This window comes from Schistocerca nitens, chromosome 6, assembly GCF_023898315.1.
Source record: "Schistocerca nitens isolate TAMUIC-IGC-003100 chromosome 6, iqSchNite1.1, whole genome shotgun sequence".
Lineage (NCBI taxonomy): Eukaryota > Metazoa > Arthropoda > Insecta > Orthoptera > Acrididae > Schistocerca > Schistocerca nitens.
Genome location: NC_064619.1, coordinates 665,732,756 through 665,746,855, shown reverse-complemented (window position 1 = coordinate 665,746,855; position 14,100 = coordinate 665,732,756).

Genomic DNA, 14,100 nt, shown 5'->3' with positions numbered 1-14,100 from the left:
GCCAAATGACTCGTCAAAAGGCGAATTACATCGGCAAACCCGAGGAGCTCCCGGAAGGAGTACTGTGAAAGTCTTAAGGTCAACAAATAATGGCGTATCGCTCTGGTGAACTGGCCAGAGTAAGCTTGTAGATGCGACTGTGGTAAAACGAGGAGCAAGTGGCAGGAGTAACTATGACTCTCTTAAGGTAGCCAAATGCCTCGTCAACAGGCGAATTCGAACGGCAAACTCGAGGAGCTCCCGGCAGGAGTACTGTGAAAGTCTTAAGGTCAACAAATAATGGCGTATCGCTTCTGGTGAACTAGCCAGAGTAAGCTTGTAGATGTGACTGTGTGAAACGGGGTGCAACTGGCAGGAGTAACTATGACTCTCTTATGGTAGCCAAATGACTCGTCAAAAGGCGAATTACATCGGCAAACCCGAGGAGCTCCCGGAAGGAGTACTGTGAAAGTCTTAAGATCAACAAATAATGGCGTATCGCTTCTGGTGAACTAGCCAGAGTAAGCTTGTAGATGCGACTGTGGTAAAACGAGGAGCAAGTGGCAGGAGTAACTATGACTCTCTTAAGGTAGCCAAATGCCTCGTCAACAGGCGAATTCCAACGGCAAACTCGAGGAGCTCCCGGAAGGAGTACTGTGAAAGTCTTAAGATCAACAAATAATGGCGTATCGCTTCTGGTGAACTAGCCAGAGTAAGCTTGTAGATGCGACTGTGGTAAAACGAGGAGCAAGTGGCAGGAGTAACTATGACTCTCTTAAGGTAGCCAAATGCCTCGTCAACAGGCGAATTACATCGGCAAACTCGAGGAGCTCCCGGAAGGAGTACTGTGAAAGTCTTAAGATCAACAAATAATGGCGTATCGCTTCTGGTGAACTAGCCAGAGTAAGCTTGTAGATGCGACTGTGGTAAAACGAGGAGCAAGTGGCAGGAGTAACGATGACTCTCTTAAGGTAGTCAAATGCCTCGTCAACAGGCGAATTCCAACGGCAAACTCGAGGAGCTCCCGGAAGGAGTACTGTGAAAGTCTTAAGATCAACAAATAATGGCGTATCGCTTCTGGTGAACTACCCAGAGTAAGCTTGTAGATGCGACTGTGGTAAAACGAGGAGCAAGTGGCAGGAGTAACTATGACTCTCTTAAGGTAGCCAAATGCCTCGTCAACAGGCGAATTCCAACGGAAAACTCGAGGAGCTCCCAGCAGGAGTACTGTGAAAGTCTTAAGGTCAACAAATAATGGCGTATCGCTCTGGTGAACTAGCCAGAGTAAGCTTGTAGATGTGACTGTGGTAAAATGGGGAGCAAGTGGCAGGAGTAACTATGACTCTCTTAAGGTAGCCAAATGCCTCGTCAACAGGAGAATTCCAACGGCAAACTCGAGGAGCTCCCGGCAGGAGTACTGTGAAAGTCTTAAGGACAACAAATAATGGCGTATCGCTTCTGGTGAACTAGCCAGAGTAAGCTTGTAGATGCGACTGTGGTAAAACGAGGAGCAAGTGGCAGGAGTAACTATGACTCTCTTAAGGTAGCCAAATGCCTCGTCAACAGGCGAATTCCAACGGCAAACTCGAGGAGCTCCCAGCAGGAGTACTGTGAAAGTCTTAAGGTCAACAAATAATGGCGTATCGCTTCTGGTGAACTAGCCAGAGTAAGCTTGTAGATGTGACTGTGGTAAAATGGGGAGCAAGTGGCAGGAGTAACTATGACTCTCTTAAGGTAGCCAAATGCCTCGTCAACAGGCGAATTCCAACGGCAAACTCGAGGAGCTCCCGGCAGGAGTACTGTGAAAGTCTTAAGATCAACAAATAATGGCGTATCGCTTCTGGTGAACTAGCCAGAGTAAGCTTGTAGATGCGACTGTGGTAAAACGAGGAGCAAGTGGCAGGAGTAACTATGACTCTCTTAAGGTAGCCAAATGCCTCGTCAACAGGCGAATTCCAACGGCAAACTCGAGGAGCTCCCGGCAGGAGTACTGTGAAAGTCTTAAGGTCAACAAATAATGGCGTATCGCTTCTGGTGAACTAGCCAGAGTAAGCTTGTAGATGTGACTGTGGTAAAATGGGGAGCAAGTGGCAGGAGTAACTATGACTCATTTAAGGTTGCCAAATGACTCGTCAACAGGCGAATTCCAACGGCAAACTCGAGGAGCTCCCGGAAGGAGTACTGTGAAAGTCTTAAGATCAACAAATAATGGCGTATCGCTTCTGGTGAACTAGCCAGAGTAAGCTTGTAGATGTGACTGTGGTAAAATGGGGAGCAAGTGGCAGGAGTAACTATGACTCTCTTAGGGTTGCCAAATGACTCGTCAAAAGGCGAATTACATCGGCAAACCCGAGGAGCTCCCGGAAGGAGTACTGTGAAAGTCTTAAGGTCAACAAATAATGGCGTATCGCTCTGGTGAACTGGCCAGAGTAAGCTTGTAGATGCGACTGTGGTAAAACGAGGAGCAAGTGGCAGGAGTAACTATGACTCTCTTAAGGTAGCCAAATGCCTCGTCAACAGGCGAATTCGAACGGCAAACTCGAGGAGCTCCCGGCAGGAGTACTGTGAAAGTCTTAAGGTCAACAAATAATGGCGTATCGCTTCTGGTGAACTAGCCAGAGTAAGCTTGTAGATGTGACTGTGTGAAACGGGGTGCAACTGGCAGGAGTAACTATGACTCTCTTAAGGTAGCCAAATGACTCGTCAAAAGGCGAATTACATCGGCAAACCCGAGGAGCTCCCGGAAGGAGTACTGTGAAAGTCTTAAGATCAACAAATAATGGCGTATCGCTTCTGGTGAACTAGCCAGAGTAAGCTTGTAGATGCGACTGTGGTAAAACGAGGAGCAAGTGGCAGGAGTAACTATGACTCTCTTAAGGTAGCCAAATGCCTCGTCAACAGGCGAATTCCAACGGCAAACTCGAGGAGCTCCCGGAAGGAGTACTGTGAAAGTCTTAAGATCAACAAATAATGGCGTATCGCTTCTGGTGAACTAGCCAGAGTAAGCTTGTAGATGCGACTGTGGTAAAACGAGGAGCAAGTGGCAGGAGTAACGATGACTCTCTTAAGGTAGCCAAATGCCTCGTCAACAGGCGAATTCCAACGGCAAACTCGAGGAGCTCCCGGCAGGAGTACTGTGAAAGTCTTAAGATCAACAAATAATGGCGTATCGCTTCTGGTGAACTAGCCAGAGTAAGCTTGTAGATGCGACTGTGGTAAAACGAGGAGCAAGTGGCAGGAGTAACTATGACTCTCTTAAGGTAGCCAAATGCCTCGTCAACAGGCGAATTACAACGGCAAACTCGAGGAGCTCCCGGCAGGAGTACTGTGAAAGTCTTAAGGTCAACAAATAATGGCGTATCGCTTCTGGTGAACTAGCCAGAGTAAGCTTGTAGATGTGACTGTGGTAAAATGGGGAGCAAGTGGCAGGAGTAACTATGACTCATTTAAGGTTGCCAAATGCTTCGTCAACAGGCGAATTCCAACGGCAAACTCGAGGAGCTCCCGGAAGGAGTACTGTGAAAGTCTTAAGATCAACAAATAATGGCGTATCGCTTCTGGTGAACTACCCAGAGTAAGCTTGTAGATGCGACTGTGGTAAAACGAGGAGCAAGTGGCAGGAGTAACTATGACTCTCTTAAGGTAGCCAAATGCCTCGTCAACAGGCGAATTCCAACGGAAAACTCGAGGAGCTCCCAGCAGGAGTACTGTGAAAGTCTTAAGGTCAACAAATAATGGCGTATCGCTCTGGTGAACTAGCCAGAGTAAGCTTGTAGATGTGACTGTGGTAAAATGGGGAGCAAGTGGCAGGAGTAACTATGACTCTCTTAAGGTAGCCAAATGCCTCGTCAACAGGAGAATTCCAACGGCAAACTCGAGGAGCTCCCGGCAGGAGTACTGTGAAAGTCTTAAGGACAACAAATAATGGCGTATCGCTTCTGGTGAACTAGCCAGAGTAAGCTTGTAGATGCGACTGTGGTAAAACGAGGAGCAAGTGGCAGGAGTAACTATGACTCTCTTAAGGTAGCCAAATGACTCGTCAACAGGCGAATTCCAACGGCAAACTCGAGGAGCTCCCAGCAGGAGTACTGTGAAAGTCTTAAGGTCAACAAATAATGGCGTATCGCTTCTGGTGAACTAGCCAGAGTAAGCTTGTAGATGTGACTGTGGTAAAATGGGGAGCAAGTGGCAGGAGTAACTATGACTCTCTTAAGGTAGCCAAATGCCTCGTCAACAGGCGAATTCCAACGGCAAACTCGAGGAGCTCCCGGCAGGAGTACTGTGAAAGTCTTAAGGACAACAAATAATGGCGTATCGCTTCTGGTGAACTGGCCAGAGTAAGCTTGTAGATGCGACTGTGGTAAAACGAGGAGCAAGTGGCAGGAGTAACTATGACTCTCTTAAGGTAGCCAAATGCCTCGTCAACAGGCGAATTCCATCGGCAAACTCGAGGAGCTCCCGGAAGGAGTACTGGGAAAGCCTTAAGGTCAACAAATAATGGCGTATCGCTTCCGGTGAACTAGCCAGAGTAAGCTTGTAGATGTGACTGTGGTAAAATGGGGAGCAAGTGGCAGGAGTAACTATGACTCTCTTAGGGTTGCCAAATGACTCGTCAAAAGGCGAATTACATCGGCAAACCCGAGGAGCTCCCGGAAGGAGTACTGTGAAAGTCTTAAGGTCAACAAATAATGGCGTATCGCTCTGGTGAACTGGCCAGAGTAAGCTTGTAGATGCGACTGTGGTAAAACGAGGAGCAAGTGGCAGGAGTAACTATGACTCCCTTAAGGTAGCCAAATGCCTCGTCAACAGGCGAATTCGAACGGCAAACTCGAGGAGCTCCCGGCAGGAGTACTGTGAAAGTCTTAAGGTCAACAAATAATGGCGTATCGCTTCTGGTGAACTAGCCAGAGTAAGCTTGTAGATGCGACTGTGGTAAAACGAGGAGCAAGTGGCAGGAGTAACTATGACTCTCTTAAGGTAGCCAAATGCCTCGTCAACAGGCGAATTCCAACGGCAAACTCGAGGAGCTCCCAGCAGGAGTACTGTGAAAGTCTTAAGGTCAACAAATAATGGCGTATCGCTTCTGGTGAACTAGCCAGAGTAAGCTTGTAGATGTGACTGTGGTAAAATGGGGAGCAAGTGGCAGGAGTAACTATGACTCTCTTAAGGTAGCCAAATGCCTCGTCAACAGGCGAATTCCAACGGCAAACTCGAGGAGCTCCCGGCAGGAGTACTGTGAAAGTCTTAAGGACAACAAATAATGGCGTATCGCTTCTGGTGAACTGGCCAGAGTAAGCTTGTAGATGCGACTGTGGTAAAACGAGGAGCAAGTGGCAGGAGTAACTATGACTCTCTTAAGGTAGCCAAATGCCTCGTCAACAGGCGAATTCCATCGGCAAACTCGAGGAGCTCCCGGAAGGAGTACTGGGAAAGCCTTAAGGTCAACAAATAATGGCGTATCGCTTCCGGTGAACTAGCCAGAGTAAGCTTGTAGATGTGACTGTGGTAAAATGGGGAGCAAGTGGCAGGAGTAACTATGACTCTCTTAGGGTTGCCAAATGACTCGTCAAAAGGCGAATTACATCGGCAAACCCGAGGAGCTCCCGGAAGGAGTACTGTGAAAGTCTTAAGGTCAACAAATAATGGCGTATCGCTCTGGTGAACTGGCCAGAGTAAGCTTGTAGATGCGACTGTGGTAAAACGAGGAGCAAGTGGCAGGAGTAACTATGACTCCCTTAAGGTAGCCAAATGCCTCGTCAACAGGCGAATTCGAACGGCAAACTCGAGGAGCTCCCGGCAGGAGTACTGTGAAAGTCTTAAGGTCAACAAATAATGGCGTATCGCTTCTGGTGAACTGGCCAGAGTAAGCTTGTAGATGCGACTGTGGTAAAACGAGGAGCAAGTGGCAGGAGTAACTATGACTCTCTTAAGGTAGCCAAATGCCTCGTCAACAGGCGAATTCCAACGGCAAACTCGAGGAGCTCCCGGAAGGAGTACTGTGAAAGCCTTAAGGTCAACAAATAATGGCGTATCGCTCCTGGTGAACTGGCCAGAGTAAGCTTGTAGATGTGACTGTGTGAAACGGGGTGCAACTGGCAGGAGTAACTATGACTCTCTTAAGGTAGCCAAATGACTCGTCAAAAGGCGAATTACATCGGCAAACCCGAGGAGCTCCCGGAAGGAGTACTGTGAAAGTCTTAAGATCAACAAATAATGGCGTATCGCTTCTGGTGAACTAGCCAGAGTAAGCTTGTAGATGCGACTGTGGTAAAACGAGGAGCAAGTGGCAGGAGTAACTATGACTCTCTTAAGGTAGCCAAATGCCTCGTCAACAGGCGAATTCCAACGGCAAACTCGAGGAGCTCCCGGAAGGAGTACTGTGAAAGTCTTAAGATCAACAAATAATGGCGTATCGCTTCTGGTGAACTAGCCAGAGTAAGCTTGTAGATGCGACTGTGGTAAAACGAGGAGCAAGTGGCAGGAGTAACTATGACTCTCTTAAGGTAGCCAAATGCCTCGTCAACAGGCGAATTCCAACGGCAAACTCGAGGAGCTCCCGGCAGGAGTACTGTGAAAGTCTTAAGATCAACAAATAATGGCGTATCGCTTCTGGTGAACTAGCCAGAGTAAGCTTGTAGATGCGACTGTGGTAAAACGAGGAGCAAGTGGCAGGAGTAACTATGACTCTCTTAAGGTAGCCAAATGCCTCGTCAACAGGCGAATTCCAACGGCAAACTCGAGGAGCTCCCAGCAGGAGTACTGTGAAAGTCTTAAGGTCAACAAATAATGGCGTATCGCTTCTGGTGAACTAGCCAGAGTAAGCTTGTAGATGTGACTGTGGTAAAATGGGGAGCAAGTGGCAGGAGTAACTATGACTCTCTTAAGGTAGCCAAATGCCTCGTCAACAGGCGAATTCCAACGGCAAACTCGAGGAGCTCCCGGCAGGAGTACTGTGAAAGTCTTAAGATCAACAAATAATGGCGTATCGCTTCTGGTGAACTAGCCAGAGTAAGCTTGTAGATGCGACTGTGGTAAAACGAGGAGCAAGTGGCAGGAGTAACTATGACTCTCTTAAGGTAGCCAAATGCCTCGTCAACAGGCGAATTCCAACGGCAAACTCGAGGAGCTCCCGGCAGGAGTACTGTGAAAGTCTTAAGGTCAACAAATAATGGCGTATCGCTTCTGGTGAACTAGCCAGAGTAAGCTTGTAGATGTGACTGTGGTAAAATGGGGAGCAAGTGGCAGGAGTAACTATGACTCATTTAAGGTTGCCAAATGACTCGTCAACAGGCGAATTCCAACGGCAAACTCGAGGAGCTCCCGGAAGGAGTACTGTGAAAGTCTTAAGATCAACAAATAATGGCGTATCGCTTCTGGTGAACTAGCCAGAGTAAGCTTGTAGATGTGACTGTGGTAAAATGGGGAGCAAGTGGCAGGAGTAACTATGACTCTCTTAGGGTTGCCAAATGACTCGTCAAAAGGCGAATTACATCGGCAAACCCGAGGAGCTCCCGGAAGGAGTACTGTGAAAGTCTTAAGGTCAACAAATAATGGCGTATCGCTCTGGTGAACTGGCCAGAGTAAGCTTGTAGATGCGACTGTGGTAAAACGAGGAGCAAGTGGCAGGAGTAACTATGACTCTCTTAAGGTAGCCAAATGCCTCGTCAACAGGCGAATTCGAACGGCAAACTCGAGGAGCTCCCGGCAGGAGTACTGTGAAAGTCTTAAGATCAACAAATAATGGCGTATCGCTTCTGGTGAACTAGCCAGAGTAAGCTTGTAGATGCGACTGTGGTAAAACGAGGAGCAAGTGGCAGGAGTAACGATGACTCTCTTAAGGTAGCAAATGCCTCGTCAACAGGCGAATTCCAACGGCAAACTCGAGGAGCTCCCGGCAGGAGTACTGTGAAAGTCTTAAGATCAACAAATAATGGCGTATCGCTTCTGGTGAACTAGCCAGAGTAAGCTTGTAGATGCGACTGTGGTAAAACGAGGAGCAAGTGGCAGGAGTAACTATGACTCTCTTAAGGTAGCCAAATGCCTCGTCAACAGGCGAATTACAACGGCAAACTCGAGGAGCTCCCGGCAGGAGTACTGTGAAAGTCTTAAGGTCAACAAATAATGGCGTATCGCTTCTGGTGAACTAGCCAGAGTAAGCTTGTAGATGTGACTGTGGTAAAATGGGGAGCAAGTGGCAGGAGTAACTATGAGTCATTTAAGGTTGCCAAATGCTTCGTCAACAGGCGAATTCCAACGGCAAACTCGAGGAGCTCCCGGAAGGAGTACTGTGAAAGTCTTAAGATCAACAAATAATGGCGTATCGCTTCTGGTGAACTACCCAGAGTAAGCTTGTAGATGCGACTGTGGTAAAACGAGGAGCAAGTGGCAGGAGTAACTATGACTCTCTTAAGGTAGCCAAATGCCTCGTCAACAGGCGAATTCCAACGGAAAACTCGAGGAGCTCCCAGCAGGAGTACTGTGAAAGTCTTAAGGTCAACAAATAATGGCGTATCGCTCTGGTGAACTAGCCAGAGTAAGCTTGTAGATGTGACTGTGGTAAAATGGGGAGCAAGTGGCAGGAGTAACTATGACTCTCTTAAGGTAGCCAAATGCCTCGTCAACAGGAGAATTCCAACGGCAAACTCGAGGAGCTCCCGGCAGGAGTACTGTGAAAGTCTTAAGGACAACAAATAATGGCGTATCGCTTCTGGTGAACTAGCCAGAGTAAGCTTGTAGATGCGACTGTGGTAAAACGAGGAGCAAGTGGCAGGAGTAACTATGACTCTCTTAAGGTAGCCAAATGCCTCGTCAACAGGCGAATTCCAACGGCAAACTCGAGGAGCTCCCAGCAGGAGTACTGTGAAAGTCTTAAGGTCAACAAATAATGGCGTATCGCTTCTGGTGAACTAGCCAGAGTAAGCTTGTAGATGTGACTGTGGTAAAATGGGGAGCAAGTGGCAGGAGTAACTATGACTCTCTTAAGGTAGCCAAATGCCTCGTCAACAGGCGAATTCCAACGGCAAACTCGAGGAGCTCCCGGCAGGAGTACTGTGAAAGTCTTAAGGACAACAAATAATGGCGTATCGCTTCTGGTGAACTGGCCAGAGTAAGCTTGTAGATGCGACTGTGGTAAAACGAGGAGCAAGTGGCAGGAGTAACTATGACTCTCTTAAGGTAGCCAAATGCCTCGTCAACAGGCGAATTCCATCGGCAAACTCGAGGAGCTCCCGGAAGGAGTACTGGGAAAGCCTTAAGGTCAACAAATAATGGCGTATCGCTTCTGGTGAACTAGCCAGAGTAAGCTTGTAGATGTGACTGTGGTAAAATGGGGAGCAAGTGGCAGGAGTAACTATGACTCTCTTAGGGTTGCCAAATGACTCGTCAAAAGGCGAATTACATCGGCAAACCCGAGGAGCTCCCGGAAGCAGTACTGTGAAAGTCTTAAGGTCAACAAATAATGGCGTATCGCTCTGGTGAACTGGCCAGAGTAAGCTTGTAGATGCGACTGTGGTAAAACGAGGAGCAAGTGGCAGGAGTAACTATGACTCCCTTAAGGTAGCCAAATGCCTCGTCAACAGGCGAATTCGAACGGCAAACTCGAGGAGCTCCCGGCAGGAGTACTGTGAAAGTCTTAAGGTCAACAAATAATGGCGTATCGCTTCTGGTGAACTAGCCAGAGTAAGCTTGTAGATGTGACTGTGGTAAAATGGGGAGCAAGTGGCAGGAGTAACTATGACTCATTTAAGGTTGCCAAATGACTCGTCAACAGGCGAATTCCAACGGCAAACTCGAGGAGCTCCCGGAAGGAGTACTGTGAAAGTCTTAAGATCAACAAATAATGGCGTATCGCTTCTGGTGAACTAGCCAGAGTAAGCTTGTAGATGTGACTGTGGTAAAATGGGGAGCAAGTGGCAGGAGTAACTATGACTCTCTTAGGGTTGCCAAATGACTCGTCAAAAGGCGAATTACATCGGCAAACCCGAGGAGCTCCCGGAAGGAGTACTGTGAAAGTCTTAAGGTCAACAAATAATGGCGTATCGCTCTGGTGAACTGGCCAGAGTAAGCTTGTAGATGCGACTGTGGTAAAACGAGGAGCAAGTGGCAGGAGTAACTATGACTCTCTTAAGGTAGCCAAATGCCTCGTCAACAGGCGAATTCGAACGGCAAACTCGAGGAGCTCCCGGCAGGAGTACTGTGAAAGTCTTAAGATCAACAAATAATGGCGTATCGCTTCTGGTGAACTAGCCAGAGTAAGCTTGTAGATGCGACTGTGGTAAAACGAGGAGCAAGTGGCAGGAGTAACGATGACTCTCTTAAGGTAGCAAATGCCTCGTCAACAGGCGAATTCCAACGGCAAACTCGAGGAGCTCCCGGCAGGAGTACTGTGAAAGTCTTAAGATCAACAAATAATGGCGTATCGCTTCTGGTGAACTAGCCAGAGTAAGCTTGTAGATGCGACTGTGGTAAAACGAGGAGCAAGTGGCAGGAGTAACTATGACACTCTTAAGGTAGCCAAATGCCTCGTCAACAGGCGAATTACAACGGCAAACTCGAGGAGCTCCCGGCAGGAGTACTGTGAAAGTCTTAAGGTCAACAAATAATGGCGTATCGCTTCTGGTGAACTAGCCAGAGTAAGCTTGTAGATGTGACTGTGGTAAAATGGGGAGCAAGTGGCAGGAGTAACTATGAGTCATTTAAGGTTGCCAAATGCTTCGTCAACAGGCGAATTCCAACGGCAAACTCGAGGAGCTCCCGGAAGGAGTACTGTGAAAGTCTTAAGATCAACAAATAATGGCGTATCGCTTCTGGTGAACTACCCAGAGTAAGCTTGTAGATGCGACTGTGGTAAAACGAGGAGCAAGTGGCAGGAGTAACTATGACTCTCTTAAGGTAGCCAAATGCCTCGTCAACAGGCGAATTCCAACGGAAAACTCGAGGAGCTCCCAGCAGGAGTACTGTGAAAGTCTTAAGGTCAACAAATAATGGCGTATCGCTCTGGTGAACTAGCCAGAGTAAGCTTGTAGATGTGACTGTGGTAAAATGGGGAGCAAGTGGCAGGAGTAACTATGACTCTCTTAAGGTAGCCAAATGCCTCGTCAACAGGAGAATTCCAACGGCAAACTCGAGGAGCTCCCGGCAGGAGTACTGTGAAAGTCTTAAGGACAACAAATAATGGCGTATCGCTTCTGGTGAACTAGCCAGAGTAAGCTTGTAGATGCGACTGTGGTAAAACGAGGAGCAAGTGGCAGGAGTAACTATGACTCTCTTAAGGTAGCCAAATGCCTCGTCAACAGGCGAATTCCAACGGCAAACTCGAGGAGCTCCCAGCAGGAGTACTGTGAAAGTCTTAAGGTCAACAAATAATGGCGTATCGCTTCTGGTGAACTAGCCAGAGTAAGCTTGTAGATGTGACTGTGGTAAAATGGGGAGCAAGTGGCAGGAGTAACTATGACTCTCTTAAGGTAGCCAAATGCCTCGTCAACAGGCGAATTCCAACGGCAAACTCGAGGAGCTCCCGGCAGGAGTACTGTGAAAGTCTTAAGGACAACAAATAATGGCGTATCGCTTCTGGTGAACTGGCCAGAGTAAGCTTGTAGATGCGACTGTGGTAAAACGAGGAGCAAGTGGCAGGAGTAACTATGACTCTCTTAAGGTAGCCAAATGCCTCGTCAACAGGCGAATTCCATCGGCAAACTCGAGGAGCTCCCGGAAGGAGTACTGGGAAAGCCTTAAGGTCAACAAATAATGGCGTATCGCTTCTGGTGAACTAGCCAGAGTAAGCTTGTAGATGTGACTGTGGTAAAATGGGGAGCAAGTGGCAGGAGTAACTATGACTCTCTTAGGGTTGCCAAATGACTCGTCAAAAGGCGAATTACATCGGCAAACCCGAGGAGCTCCCGGAAGGAGTACTGTGAAAGTCTTAAGGTCAACAAATAATGGCGTATCGCTCTGGTGAACTGGCCAGAGTAAGCTTGTAGATGCGACTGTGGTAAAACGAGGAGCAAGTGGCAGGAGTAACTATGACTCCCTTAAGGTAGCCAAATGCCTCGTCAACAGGCGAATTCGAACGGCAAACTCGAGGAGCTCCCGGCAGGAGTACTGTGAAAGTCTTAAGGTCAACAAATAATGGCGTATCGCTTCTGGTGAACTGGCCAGAGTAAGCTTGTAGATGCGACTGTGGTAAAACGAGGAGCAAGTGGCAGGAGTAACTATGACTCTCTTAAGGTAGCCAAATGCCTCGTCAACAGGCGAATTCCAACGGCAAACTCGAGGAGCTCCCGGAAGGAGTACTGTGAAAGCCTTAAGGTCAACAAATAATGGCGTATCGCTCCTGGTGAACTGGCCAGAGTAAGCTTGTAGATGTGACTGTGTGAAACGGGGTGCAACTGGCAGGAGTAACTATGACTCTCTTAAGGTAGCCAAATGACTCGTCAAAAGGCGAATTACATCGGCAAACCCGAGGAGCTCCCGGAAGGAGTACTGTGAAAGTCTTAAGATCAACAAATAATGGCGTATCGCTTCTGGTGAACTAGCCAGAGTAAGCTTGTAGATGCGACTGTGGTAAAACGAGGAGCAAGTGGCAGGAGTAACTATGACTCTCTTAAGGTAGCCAAATGCCTCGTCAACAGGCGAATTCCAACGGCAAACTCGAGGAGCTCCCGGAAGGAGTACTGTGAAAGTCTTAAGATCAACAAATAATGGCGTATCGCTTCTGGTGAACTAGCCAGAGTAAGCTTGTAGATGCGACTGTGGTAAAACGAGGAGCAAGTGGCAGGAGTAACTATGACTCTCTTAAGGTAGCCAAATGCCTCGTCAACAGGCGAATTCCAACGGCAAACTCGAGGAGCTCCCGGCAGGAGTACTGTGAAAGTCTTAAGATCAACAAATAATGGCGTATCGCTTCTGGTGAACTAGCCAGAGTAAGCTTGTAGATGCGACTGTGGTAAAACGAGGAGCAAGTGGCAGGAGTAACTATGACTCTCTTAAGGTAGCCAAATGCCTCGTCAACAGGCGAATTCGAACGGCAAACTCGAGGAGCTCCCGGCAGGAGTACTGTGAAAGTCTTAAGGTCAACAAATAATGGCGTATCGCTTCTGGTGAACTAGCCAGAGTAAGCTTGTAGATGTGACTGTGGTAAAATGGGGAGCAAGTGGCAGGAGTAACTATGACTCATTTAAGGTTGCCAAATGACTCGTCAACAGGCGAATTCCTACGGCAAACTCGAGGAGCTCCCGGAAGGAGTACTGTGAAAGTCTTAAGGTCAACAAATAATGGCGTATCGCTCTGGTGAACTGGCCAGAGTAAGCTTGTAGATGCGACTGTGGTAAAACGAGGAGCAAGTGGCAGGAGTAACTATGACTCCCTTAAGGTAGCCAAATGCCTCGTCAACAGGCGAATTCGAACGGCAAACTCGAGGAGCTCCCGGCAGGAGTACTGTGAAAGTCTTAAGGTCAACAAATAATGGCGTATCGCTCTGGTGAACTAGCCAGAGTAAGCTTGTAGATGTGACTGTGGTAAAATGGGGAGCAAGTGGCAGGAGTAACTATGACTCTCTTAAGGTAGCCAAATGCCTCGTCAACAGGAGAATTCCAACGGCAAACTCGAGGAGCTCCCGGCAGGAGTACTGTGAAAGTCTTAAGGACAACAAATAATGGCGTATCGCTTCTGGTGAACTAGCCAGAGTAAGCTTGTAGATGCGACTGTGGTAAAACGAGGAGCAAGTGGCAGGAGTAACTATGACTCTCTTAAGGTAGCCAAATGCCTCGTCAACAGGCGAATTCCAACGGCAAACTCGAGGAGCTCCCAGCAGGAGTACTGTGAAAGTCTTAAGGTCAACAAATAATGGCGTATCGCTTCTGGTGAACTAGCCAGAGTAAGCTTGTAGATGTGACTGTGGTAAAATGGGGAGCAAGTGGCAGGAGTAACTATGACTCTCTTAAGGTAGCCAAATGCCTCGTCAACAGGCGAATTCCAACGGCAAACTCGAGGAGCTCCCGGCAGGAGTACTGTGAAAGTCTTAAGATCAACAAATAATGGCGTATCGCTTCTGGTGAACTAGCCAGAGTAAGCTTGTAGATGCGACTGTGGTAAAACGAGGAGCAAGTGGCAGGAGTAACTATG